Source organism: Arachis stenosperma, chromosome 3, assembly GCF_014773155.1.
Source record: "Arachis stenosperma cultivar V10309 chromosome 3, arast.V10309.gnm1.PFL2, whole genome shotgun sequence".
NCBI classification, from domain to species: Eukaryota; Viridiplantae; Streptophyta; class Magnoliopsida; order Fabales; family Fabaceae; genus Arachis; species Arachis stenosperma.
The window spans coordinates 111,280,325-111,294,195 of record NC_080379.1 but is presented as its reverse complement, the minus strand read 5'-3'; positions in this window follow the sequence as shown (position 1 = coordinate 111,294,195).

Sequence of the window (13,871 nt, the reverse complement as noted above, 5' to 3'; positions counted from 1 at the left end):
ATACACTTACATCTTGATTCAAGCAAACATTGTGAACTTTACATGATTTCATGAGAATTATGCATGAATTGAATGATAAAATGGATAATGCATGATCTCATTACTTGGAACAGAGCTTTGATGCACTTTATTTGCTTGATTTCAGGACAAAGGAAGCAAGGAAGAGCCACGTTAGCAGCCACGTTAATCTAATTAACGTGACCACTAACGTGGAATGGGAATAAGCTTGCAGTGCTAATGGAAAAAGTGATCGCCAATAACGCCTTCGAAGCCATTATAGCCCACGTTAGTTGCCACGTTAATTGAATTAACGTGGTAGCTAACATGGAGGAAAAGGGGAGCTCCAACATTAGTGGTAAAAGTGAATACCACTAACGTTCCAAAAGGGCCCACTTAGCCACATTAAGAGTCACGTTAATCCAATTAACGTGAACTCTAACGTGGGAGGAGAAAGCAATCGCCAATGTTAGTGACACTTACCTTTGTCACTAACGTTGGACTAAGCCAATATTGCCCACGTTAGTGGTCACGTTAAGACCACTAACGTGAAGGGTAACGTGGAGCAAGGAATGATAGGCTAACGTTAGTGACACTCACCTTTGTCACTAACATTGGAGATGGCAATTACCACCACGTTAGTGGTCACGTTAATGCAATTAACGTGAGGCACTAACGTGGGAAGAAGAGGCGTTTGAAGCGTTAGTGACAAAGGTGAGTGTCACTAACGCTCTCGAAGCTTGGGCATGCCCACGTTAAGGGCCACGTTAGTTACACTAACATGGATCACTAACGTGGGAAAAAGAAGCAAAGAGCAACGTTATTGGTAAAGGTGAATGTCAATAAGGTTTGCGAAGGACTAAGAGACAACGTTATTGGTAAAGGTGAATGCCAATAACGTTTGTGAAGGACTAAGAGGCAACGTTAGTGGTCACATTAGTGCCACTAACGTTGAAGTTAACATGGATCAATTTGGTTTGGAGCGTTAGTGAAAAAAGGTTATCATCACTAACGTTCTCGAACCCACATTTTCACTTAACGTTAACACCACTAACGTCCTAACTAACGTCCACCCATGCCTGACTCACACTTTTTCTGCAAGCAAAGCTGAGCTCACTGAAGATTGTAACTGCTTCAACTCAAGATCAAAGGCCCATATCCAAGACTTGAAGAGCTGACTAGAAGATCAAGAAGAGTAGTATATATAGGAGTAGTTTTGAACTAAAAAGGAGCTTGGCATTTTGGAGAACTACACTCTATATATTTACTTTTCCTGCAATTCTAGAATGTACTCTTCTCTATCATCTTCCATTTCCAGAGCTATGAACAACTAAACCCCTTTTCATTGGGTTAGGGAGCTCTGTTGTAATTTGATGGATCAATTATAGTTTTCATTCTTCTTCATCTTTCTTTTACTAGAAAGCTTTCGATCTTAAATCAATTGGTTAGTTGTCTTGGAAAATAAACTCTCCATAATTGGATCTCCTCTGAGCCTTGGAAAAGGGATGAGGAGATCATGCTAAAAATGCTTTCTCATGTTGGACCAAATTGGGGTTTGGACGGATACAATGACATATAATCCTCCCAATACTTTGAATTGGAAATACATATGGTATAATCAGTGACCATACTTCATCTCTTCCCATGAGCAATTAAATCAAGGAATTGGGCAATAGTTCAAGTTTAGAGAGATTGTGTTGCCAAGGAATTGGGATCCAATCACCTAAGATTACCAAGGAGATCAATGAATGCATTGATTGAGGGAAAGATGAGAATGAACTTGATCCGGAGAATGCAACATCTCCTAAGCCTAATGAATCCCCCATTTCTGATCTTACCCATTCTCTTTACATTCTGCCATTTACTTTTATGTTCATCTCCCCAAATCCCCATTTAAGATTTTGCAATTTACTTCTTGCAATTTACTTTCCCGCCATTTAATTTTCTGCAACTCTCAACTCAATTTCTGCTCGGCTCAACTAGAACATTCCTCTAACTAAAGTTGCTTGACCAATCAATTCCTGTGGGATTCGACCTCACTCTATTGTGAGTTTTTACTTGACGACAATTCGGTATACTTGCCGAAGGAAAATTTGTTGAGAGACAAGTTTCTGTGCATCATCTAGAGTTATAGAACCTTCTTCCATTAAGCTTGAGATTAGTGTTGAAAAGGGTGTGCAACCTCCAAAGTATGTCATGAGTGAAGAATTGAAAGAAGTGGAGCAAGCAACAAGTCGTCCTATTGATGATGATTCCACATCAACATATGATTCTTTTGAGCCTAATGAATCCTCCCCCATTGAATTTGAATTTGAGATTGAGTAGATCTCACTCAACTTCCAACTTATGACTTGAGTGATGGAGAAGAATTAGAAGAATTTGGTGAGGAAGAGGTTGAAGCTGAAGAAGCATGTTAAGAGGTGGAAGTTATTAAGGAGGAGTCAAAGGGAGTTCCAATCACTTTGCCAAAGCCGGTTGTAGCCTCTCTCACTAAGCCATCACCATTCATTCTTTCATTCAAGTGGGTAAATCTATTATTCCTAAGCTTTCTTATTCCACTTGAATATGATTTGCTTGAGACGGATGGTCAACTTAGACCTCTTTGTGGCTTTAAGAGAAAAATGCAGATGGTTAGTGGTTGGAAACAACATTCAAAGTCCATTATGGTTAAGAGCTCAAGGTTGAAGTGCAAGGATTGGTGTAGAGTTAGATTTTTTGGGTCTAGAAAGATGTTTGTGTACTTAAGTGAGAATTCGGATTGCTTTCCACCTGATTGGAATTTTGATGATCCACTTGAAGACGGGTATAGAAACAAGATTTGGGATCCTGGTATACATCATGTGGACCAATTTTGGGAGCTCTTAGCTTGTGTGGAACTTCTTCAAAGCTTGGTGCTATTAATTTTGAACTTTGGAGCTTATTGGAAGTTCAAGCATTGGTGGGAATTTAAGAAAGAATACAAGCACAAGCCACCCTGACAAGGAACTTTCCAAAATATTCAACTTAAGGATAATAAATAAAAGTGCTAGGTGGGAGATACCCCACCATGGTAATCTCTTTCCATTCTCTTGTATATATAGTTGATGAATGAATTGAGTTACCATTGTTAGGTACTTTCTTTCCCTTGATATTATTCTTGTATATATTGCCATTAGATGTTAGTTTGTTTGGTTAGATTTGTGCTTTAAGTTGTAGGTTATTTGTTTTGAATTGCATTTTTGGTTTGAATTGGTTAGTTGCATGTTTAAATAGTTTTTAGAAGTTAGGAATTTTGGTAATTTTGATTTTGGTTGGTGTTAGATATGTAAATAGTGGGTGGGAGTGCCCTGTTTCTATTATATGTTTTAAAAAAAAAGAGAGGCCTATCACGCACACGCCTGACCCACGCGTATGCGTGACCCCATAAATCATAGCGTGCCAGGATCGTGCGTGGACTGTGCCATCGCACGGTCCAGACAGTGAGTTGTGCGCGTAGTATGTAGGAACTGTGCGTCTAATACAATTTCTTCCCACGCTTACGATTGACCCACGCGTACACGTCACCTTTTATTTTCCTATCTCATGCCTACGTGTGCCAGACGCGTACGCGTCGTATCCCATTTCTGCTACTCACGTGTACGCGTGAACTTTTGTGTACGCGTGACCCCCTTCTATTCACACACTCTTCTTTTCTTCTCTTCTCTCCATTTCTTTTCTTCTTTTCTCTTCTCCTCTGTTCTTCCCTTCCTTCAACCACCATCCTTCACTATCATTCACCATCTACCATCATCTTTTTTAGTTAGTTTGTTAGTTAATCTGTTAGTTAGATAGTTTAATTTTCTGTTTTGGTGCAAAGTGTTGGATTATTAATCTTGTTTGCTGTTTATTGCTGCTGATTATTGCCTTGATGCTATTTTAGCATCATTGTTGTTAATATTCATTGTTGGATTTCTTTATTGAGGTTATACTTTGTTGCTTGATATTGAATTGTTCATGCTTAATTTTTTTGCATACTAAGTACTTATGATATTGCCTTTAAGAATGCTTTTGGATTTTTGAATTGCATGTTGTAGCTAGCCACCATGTAATTTAAATTCACTATCTATTATTGGGCAATTGTATATACTCAACGCATTTTTTGTTAGGTGATGCTTGTTTATGATTGATTTTTATTTATGTCACCTAGTTCATGCATTGAGATTTTGGATTTGTGAAATTAGATCGTAAGCTTACCTAATGACATTTTTTTGAGCTTTTTAAGTTTTGTGGACCATGCTTGCTATGTGATTAATCTCACCTTATATCTCTGTTTTCCTAAGTTGCATAGCACCCATGTACCCCACTCTATGTCAATTAGGCGATGCAAAACAAAAAATTCAAAGTGTCTCATTGATTGATGTGTGAGTTCCATACTTTCTTTGATCCGTTAAATTCTCTTGGACATCAACCAATTTTTATTCATTATCCATTTCACAATTGCTTGATTATTTGCTTGAGTGTTTTCATGCCTCTTTATTGTTTGTTTGTTTGTCTTAACCCACAAGTTTCTTTTGAAGTATTTTAAACACACTAGAATGAGTGAAGTGTATACTTCTTTTGTGTAATTGTGACATAGCTTTCAACACTATTTTGCCTTAATATCACACACTTATCACTCACTTCACTTTAGTGATTCTTACCTCCTTCCAATAATATTTGCTTCCTTGCTTTTGCATTTACTTGCCTTTTTATCTTGTTTTCTATTTTCAAGATAAGTCACCATAAGTGAAAAGGGAAGCGGAAGAAAGAACACACAACAGCCGGTTGATCTATCAGTTGGAGGTGGCAATCCGTGTAGTCGCTGTACCTGCTTACTCATCTTTGAATGCACCAAGGACGGTGCAAACTTTTAAGTGTGGGGAGGTTGTCCGACCAATCGGCCAATCTTAGGTGAAAGTTCTAATCCTAACACTTTCATATTTTAATTTTTCTGTTATCACTAGGACTTTTAGAATTCTTAGTTGCATTGTCTTGATTTGCATATATATATATAATAAGCTTAGTCAAAATAATGAAATTTTTCAAGAAGAACATTCTTAATAGGGCATTGACATCCCAATTGATTTGAGTTAAAATATTTTTCATTGAAACTTGCTTGAACTATATTGTGGAACATGTTTTTGAGCTAAGAACACATAAGCTTGTGAGTTTTTTAGCCTAATTGTGTGGTTACATCATATAACCACTATTTTCATTTTTGTGTGTATTATTCTCTTTTTATGATTGTAATCTTTGATTTTTTTTATTCTTTATGTCCGTTATTCTGTGTATGAATACATTTATATGATTGAGGCCTTCATTTCAAATAGCTCACTTACCCAAATGGCCTTACCCTTTTACCCACCATTGTTAGCCAACTTTGAGCCTATTTTAATCCCTTTTGTTCTTTATTTTAGCACATTACTAACCTTAAGCAAAAAATAATAAATATCCTTCATTTGGATCTTTGATTAGTTTTGGCTAGTGAAAGTGTGTATTATTTAAGTGTGGAGAAGTTTGGGAACATTGGTTGAGATAAAAGTGTATTTTTGTACTTTTGTTGAAGATCTTGGGAATTGGATATATACTCATGCATTAAATGTGTAGACCATATGCATTGATACACTTGTATATATTTTATTTTGAAAAAAATTAAAAAAAAAGAGAAAAAGAAAGCAATAAAAAGGGGACAAAATGTCCCAAGAAAAGTAATAATAACAATGCATATGTGTTGTGATTAAAAAGAGAATGCATGAGTGTGTGAAAAAGTGAATAATGGGTAGATAGGTTTGCATTAGAATAGTCTAGGTTGTTATATGTGTTTGGTGAGAGCTTAGGTTAATCAAAGGTTCAAATTTCAAGCTCACTTGACCATATACAATCTTACATTGACCCTAGCCCCATTACAACCTTGTGAAAAGTTCTCATGATATTTGTATGCATGCATTGGATAATTGTTGATTGGTAGATGAAAAACAAATCTCGGAAAGCATGATTAGAGGAGAATTGAGTGAATCAACCCTACACACTTGAGCGATTAGAGCGTATACACATCCGTTGAGGGTTCAATTGCTCAAATTCTATATTTCCACCGGTTATTATTTCTTATCTTACAAGTTGTAAATTCTTCTCTAGGACTCAATTCAATTGTGGATTTGACTTGGTTGTTAATACCTTTAGCCCTTGTGATCATATATGCTTTCTTGGAAATTGATTTATTTTGACTAAATAGTTGCATTCATATAGATAGGTTGCATATAGGTAGTTTACTTTGAATAAATGTTAATACTCCTTTCTTGTCTTTCTTGAGTTTAGCATGAGAACATGTGATGAGCGGATATTTTATACGCTTTTTGGGGATAATTTCATGTAGATTTTAGTAGGTTTTAATTAGTTTTTAGTAGAATATTATTAGTTTTTAGGCAAAAATCATATTTTTGGACTTTACTATGAGTTTGTATGTTTTTTTGTGATTTCAGGTATTTTCTGGCTGAAATTGAGAGACCTGAGCAAAAATCTGAGTTAGGCTGAAAAGGGACTGCTGATGTTGTTGGATCATGACCTCCCTGCACTCGGAATGGATATTTTGGAGCTACAGGAGTCCAATTGGCGCGCTCTCAATTGGGTTGGAAAGTAGACATCCAGGGCTTTCCAGAAATATATAATAGTCCATACTTTGTGCGAAGATAGATGACGTAAAATGGCGTTCAACGCCAGTTCCATGTTACAGTCTGGCGTCCAGCGCCAGAAACAGGTTACAAGTTGGAGTTCAACGCCCAAAACAGGTTACAACCTGGCGTTCAACTCCAGGAACAGCCCAAGCACGTGAGAAGCTTAAGTCTCAGCCCCAGCACACACCAAGTGGGCCCCAGAAGTGGATTTCTGCACCAATTATCTTAGTTTACTCATTTTCTGTAAACCTAGGTTACTAGTTTAGTATTTAAACAACTTTTAGAGACTTATTTTGCATCTCATGACATTTTTTAGATCTGAATTATATACTCTTTGACGGCATGAGTCTCTAAACTCCATTGTTGGGGGTGAGGAGCTCTGCAGCGTCCCGATGAATTAATGCAATTCTTTTTGTTTTCCATTCAAACACGCTTGTTCCTATCTAAGATATTTATTCGCGCTTCACTATGAAGAAAGTGATGATCTGTGACACTCATCACCTTCCTCAACCCATGAACGTATGCCTGACAACCACCTCCGTTCTACATTAGATTGAATGAGTATCTCTTAGATTCTTTAATCAGAATCTTCGTGGTATAAGCTAGAATTGATGGCAGCATTCATGAGAATATGGAAAGTCTAAACCTTGTTGTGGTATTCCGAGTAAGATTCAAGGATTGGATGGCTGTGACGAGCTTCAAACTCGCAATTGTTGGGCGTGATGACAAACGCAAAAGAATCAACGGATTCTATTCCGGCATGATCGAGAACCAACAGATGATTAGCCGTGCTGTGATAGAGCATTTGGAATATTTTCACTGAGAGGATGGGAAGTAGCCATTGACAACGGTGACACCCTACATACAGCTTGCCATTGAAGGAGCCTTGCGTGTGGGAAGAGGAATACAAGAGGAAAGCTTAAATAAGAAGGATAAAGCATCTCCAAAACTCCAACATATTCTCCATTATTGCATAACAAGTAATTATTTCACGCTCTTTTATTTTTCTAATAATTCAAACTGATAATTATAATTGATATCCTGACTAAGAATAATAAAATAAACATAGCTTGCTTCAAACCAATAATCTCCGTGGGATCAACCCTTACTCATGTAAGGTATTACTTGGACGACCCAGTGCACTTGCTGGTTAGTGGTACGAAATCATAAGAAATCTTGATTTTGATATTGGGATTACAATTTTGTGCACCATGTTTTTGGTGCCGTTGCCGGGAATTGTTCGAGTTTGAACATCTAAAGGTTTATTTTGTTGCTTAGATTAGGAATAATTTATTTTTGTTGCTATAGAGTCATTAAATTCTGAGTCCTGTATTTCCTTTTCAAAAATTTTTCAAAAATATTATTTTTGTTTATCAATTTTTAAATTTTTTTCGTGAGTTTAGTGTCTTGTTCTAAGTTTGGTGTCAATTGCATATCTTGTATTTTCCTTTAAATTTTCGAATTAGTGTTCTTTGTTTTTCCTTGATCTTCAAATTGTTCTTGTCAATTTTTCTTGTTTGATCTTTGGTTTGTCTTATTCTGTGTCTTTTCTTGTTTTTCTTGTGCTTTTTCAAAACATTAGTTTTCAAAAATTTATTTTTATCTATAAAAATAATACATCTTTAAAACACGTTACATTTACTGCCCAATTGGCTAGAGCGTTGGTCTATGTTCTTGATAATTGGGTATCTTCTTTTTAAAATTTTTTTCAAAAATAATTTTTCTTTGATTGAATCTTGTGCCAAACTTCAAGTTTGGTGTTTTGTTGTTAATCTTTTTATAATTTTCGAAAATTCTATTGAAGTTTTCTAAAAATTTTAAGTTTGGTGTTCTTTCTTTTATTCTTATTATTCTTGTGAATCTTCAAAGTGTTCTTAAGTCTTCTTTGTGTTTTGATCTTAAAATTTTTAAGTTTGGTGTTCCTTGGTGTTTTCCCTCCAAAATTTCGAAAACAAGGAGCATTAGATCTTAAAATTTTAAGTCTTGTATCTTTTGTGTGTTTTTCTCTTTCATCATAAAATTCAAAATTCAAAAAAATATATTTTCTAACTATTTTTAAGCCATATTTTCGAATTTTTTTTATAAAAATTCAGATTTCAATTTCAAAATTTTTCAAATCTTATCCTTTTAAGATTTTTAAAAAAATTTATTATATCTTTTTCAAAACAAATCTATATCTTTTCCTTCTTAAAATCTTTTCAACTCATAAATATCTTTTTCAAATCTTCACAATATCTTTTTCAAAACAAATTTATCTTTTTCAAATATCTTTTATATCTTTTCAATCTTCAATTACATCTTTTTCCTATCATATTTATCTTTTACAAATCATATCTTCTATCTTATCTTTTCTCAAAATTTTCGAAAATATCCTAACCAATTTCTCTCTCCTCATTTTTTTTGAAAATCTTCATAAAATATTTTCAAATTTTTATTTTTATTTTTATTTTTATTTCGTTTTTTTATTTTATTTTTTTTATTATTTCGAAAATATATATAAAAAATTAAATAAAATAAATCCACGTTATCTCCCTTTCTCCATCATGGACCTAAGTAGAAATGAACAGTCCAGAAGGACTCTGGGGTCATATGCTAACCCCACTACTGCTTCATATGGGAGTAGTATCTGTATACCTTCCATTGGAGTCAGTAGCTTTGAGTTGAATCCTCAGCTCATTATCATGGTGCAGCAAAGTTGCCAGTATTCCGGTCTTCCACAGGAAGAACCTACAGAGTTTCTGGCACAGTTTTTACAAATTGCTGATACAGTACATGATAAGGAAGTAGATCGGGATGTCTACAGATTATTACTATTTCCATTTGCTGTAAAGGACCAAGCTAAGAGGTGGTTAAATAACCAACCTAAGGACAGCATAAAGACATGGAAACAGCTGTCAGAAAAATTCTTGAGTCACTATTTTCCTCCAAAATGGATGACACAGCTAAGGCTAAGCATCCAAGGCTTCAAACAAGGAGATAATGAATCCCTTTATGATGCCTGGGAGAGATACAGAGAGATGCTAAGAAAATGTCCCTCTGAAATATTTTCAGAGTGGGTGCAATTAGACATCTTCTATTATGGGCTTACAGAGAAAGCTCAGATTTTTCTAGACCACTCAGCTGGTGGATCTATCTATGTGAGAAAGACAATAGAAGAAGCTCAAGAGCTTATTGATACAGTTGCCAGAAATCATCATCTATACTTAAACAGTGAACCTTCCATCAACGAAGAGGCTAAAACAATAACTGCTGAACTCAGTCCGGTAGAACAAGTTACTGAATTCAATCAGCAACTGGATTTTCTAACAAAGCAGCTGGCCGAATTCAAGGAGATACTACAAGAAACAAGAATGGCTAATATGAATATGGAAGCACAGTTGAAGCAAACAGAACAGCAGTTATCAAAACAAATAACAGAAGAATGCCAAGCAGTTCAATTAAGAAGTGGAAAAACATTAAATACCTCACTTCAAGGTAGCAGGAAGCCAAGAAATGAGCAAACCACCCAAAATTCATCTGAGGATAGTCAGAGCCCATAGAGGAATAACTCTGGCGCTCAAACGTCAGAAAATGGTTGGAAAGTTGGCGCTGAACGCCCAGACCATGCTCAGTTCTGGCGTTCAATGCCAGAAACAAGCAATGAATCGGCGTTGAACGCCCAAAGGAAGCACAGTTCTGGCGTTCAAATGCCAGAAACAGGTAGGGAGCTGGCGTCTAACGCCACTCCAGCTTCCACCCCTGGCATTCGAACGCTAGTGGGAGATCAGACACATACAAGTACTGATAACAACCCCTCTAAAAAGGCTTCTCAACCCACATTTGTAGGCAATAAACCTACAGCAACTAAGGTTGAGGAATATAAAGCCAAAATGCCTTATCCTCAGAAACTCCGCCAAGCGGAACAGGATAAGCAATTTGCTCGCTTTGCAGACTATCTCAGGACTCTTGAAATAAAGATTCCGTTTGCAGAGGCACTTGAGCAAATACCCTCTTATGCTAAGTTCATGAAAGAGATCTTGAGTCATAAGAAGGATTGGAGGGAAACTGAGAAAGTTTACCTCACTGAAGAATGCAGTGCAGTCATTCTAAAAAGCTTACCTAAGAAGCTTAAGGATCCGGGAAGCTTTATGATACCATGCACATTAGAAGGTACTTGTACCAAGCAAGCTCTATGTGATCTTGGGGCAAGTATTAATCTAATACCTGCAGCTACTATCGAAAAGCTTGGGTTGACTGATGAAGTTAAACCAACTCGGATATGTCTCCAACTTGCTGATGGCTCCATTAAATACCCATCAGGCATGATTGAAGACATGATTGTCAAGGTTGGGCCATTTGCCTTTCCCACTGACTTTGTGGTGTTGGAAATGGAGGAGCACAAGAGTGCAACTCTAATTCTGGAAAGACCTTTCCTAGCAACTGGCCGAACCTTTATTGATGTTCAAAAAGGGGAAGTAACCCTAAGAGTCAATGAGGATGAGTTCAAGTTGAATGTTGTCAAAGCCATGCAACATCCAGACACCCAAAATGACTGCATGAGCGTTGATATTATTGACTCTCTGGTAAAAGAGGTCAATATGGCTGAGAGTCTCGAATCAGAGCTAGAGGATATCTTTAAAGATGTTCAGCCTGATCTGGAGGAACCAGAGAGAATAATAGAACCTCTAAAAATCCCTCAGGAAGAGGAGAAACCTCCCAAACCCGAGCTCAAACCATTACCACCATCCCTAAAATATGCATTTCTGGGAGAAGGTGATACCTTTCCTGTAATTATAAGCTCTACCTTAGAGCCACAGGAAGAGGACGCACTAATTCAAGTGCTGAAGACACACAAGACAGCTCTTGGGTGGTCCATCAGTGATCTTAAGGGCATTAGCCTAGCCAGATGCGTGCACAAGATCCTATTGGAGGGTGACGCTAAGCTAGTGGTTCAACCACAAAGGCGGCTGAATCTAGCCATGAAGGAGGTGGTGCAGAAAGAGGTCACTAAATTACTAGAGGCTGGGATTATTTATCCTATTTCTGATAGCCCCTGGGTAAGCCCTGTCCAAGTCGTCCCTAAGAAAGGTGGCATGACAGTGGTCCATAATGAAAAAAATGAACTGGTTCCTACAAGGATAGTTACAGGGTGGCGTATGTGTATTGATTACAGAAGGCTCAATACTGCCACCAGAAAGGATCATTTTCCTTTACCATTCATAGACCAGATGCTAGAAAGACTGGCAGGCCATAAATACTACTGCTTCCTGGATGGATATTCAGGTTATAATCAAATTGCAGTAGATCCCCAGGATCAAGAGAAAATAGCATTCACATGTCCATCCGGAGTATTTGCATGCAGAAGGATGCCATTTGGTCTATGCAATGTACTTGCAACTTTTCAAAGGTGCATGCTCTCTATTTTCTCTGATATGGTGGAAAAATTTCTGGAAGTCTTCATGGATGACTTTTCAGTATTTGGAGACTCATTCAGCTCCTGTCTTGACCATCTAGCACTTGTTCTAAAGAGATGCCAAGAGGCGAACCTGGTTTTAAACTGGGAAAAATGTCACTTTATGGTGACTGAAGGAATTGTCCTTAGGCACAAAATCTCAAACAAGGGTATAGAGGTGGATCAAGCTAAGGTAGAGGTAATTGAAAAATTACCACCACCTGCCAATGTTAAGGCAATCAGAAGCTTTCTGGGGCATGCAGGATTCTATAGGAGGTTTATAAAAGATTTTTCAAAAATTGCCAAACCTCTGAGTAATCTGCTAGCTGCTAACACGCCATTTCTCTTTGATAAGGAGTGTTTGTATGCGTTTGAGACCCTGGAAGCTAAGCTGGTCACAGCACCAGTCATCTCTGCACCAGACTGGACATTACCATTTGAATTGATGTGTGATGCCAGTGATCATGCCATTGGTGCAGTGTTGGGACAGAGGCATGACAAGCTCATGCATGTCATTTACTATGCTAGTCGTGTTTTAAATGACGCACTGATGAGCGGATAATTTATACGCTTTTTGGCATTATTTTTAGTGTGCTTTTAGCATGTTTTAGTTAATTTTTATTATATTTTTATTAGTTTTTATTTAAAATTCATTTTTCTGGACTTTACTATGAGTTTGTGTGTTTTTCTATGATTTCAGGTATTTTATGGTTGAAATTGAAGGACCTGAGCAAAAATCTGATTCAGAGGCTGAAGAAGGACTACAGATGCTGTTGGATTCTGACCTCCCTGCACTCGAAATAGATTTTCTAGAGCTATAGAAGCCCAATTAGCACACTTTCAATTGCGTTGGAAAGTAGACATGCTGGACTTTCCAGGAATATATAATAGTCCATACTTTGCTTGAGATTTGATGGTGTTTAACGCCGGAACTGGCACAAAAGCTGGAGTTAAACGCCCAAACTGGCACAAAAGCTGGCGTTTAACTCCAAGAAAAGTCTCTACACATGGAAGCTTCAATGCTCAGCCCAAGCACACACCAAGTGGGCCCGAAAGTGGATTTTTACGTCATTTACTCATTTCTGTAAACCCTAGGCTACTAGTTCTCTATAAATAGGACCTTTTGCTACTGTATTTTCATCTTCGGATCGATCTTGGTTCTTCTGGTTCCCTCTCTGGGGCCGAGGCCAATGAACACCATTATCACTTTTGTATTTTCAACGGTGGAGTTTCTACACACCATAGATTAAGGTGTGGAGCTCTGCTGTACCTCGAGTATCAATGCAATTACTACTATTTTCCATTCAATTCATCTTATTCTTGTTCTAAGATATTCATTCGCACCCAAGAACATGATGAATGTGATGATTATGTGACGCTCATCATCATTCTCACTCATGAACACGTGCCTGACAACCACTTCCGTTCTACATGCAAACAAGGCTTGAGTGTGTATCTCTTGGATTCCTTAATCAGAATCTTCGTGGTATAAGCTAGAATCCATTGGCGGCCATTCTTGAGAATCCGGAAAGTCTAAACCTTGTCTGTGGTATTCCGAGTAGGATTCAAGGATTGAATGACTGTGACGAGCTTCAAACTCGCGAGTGTTGGGCGTAGTGACAGACACAAAAGAATCACTGGATTCTATTTCGACATGATCGAGAACCGACAGATGATTAGCCGTGCTGTGACAGAGCGCGTTGAACATTTTCACTGAGAGGACGGGACTGTAGCCATTGACAACGGTGATGCCCAACATACAGCTTGCCATGGAA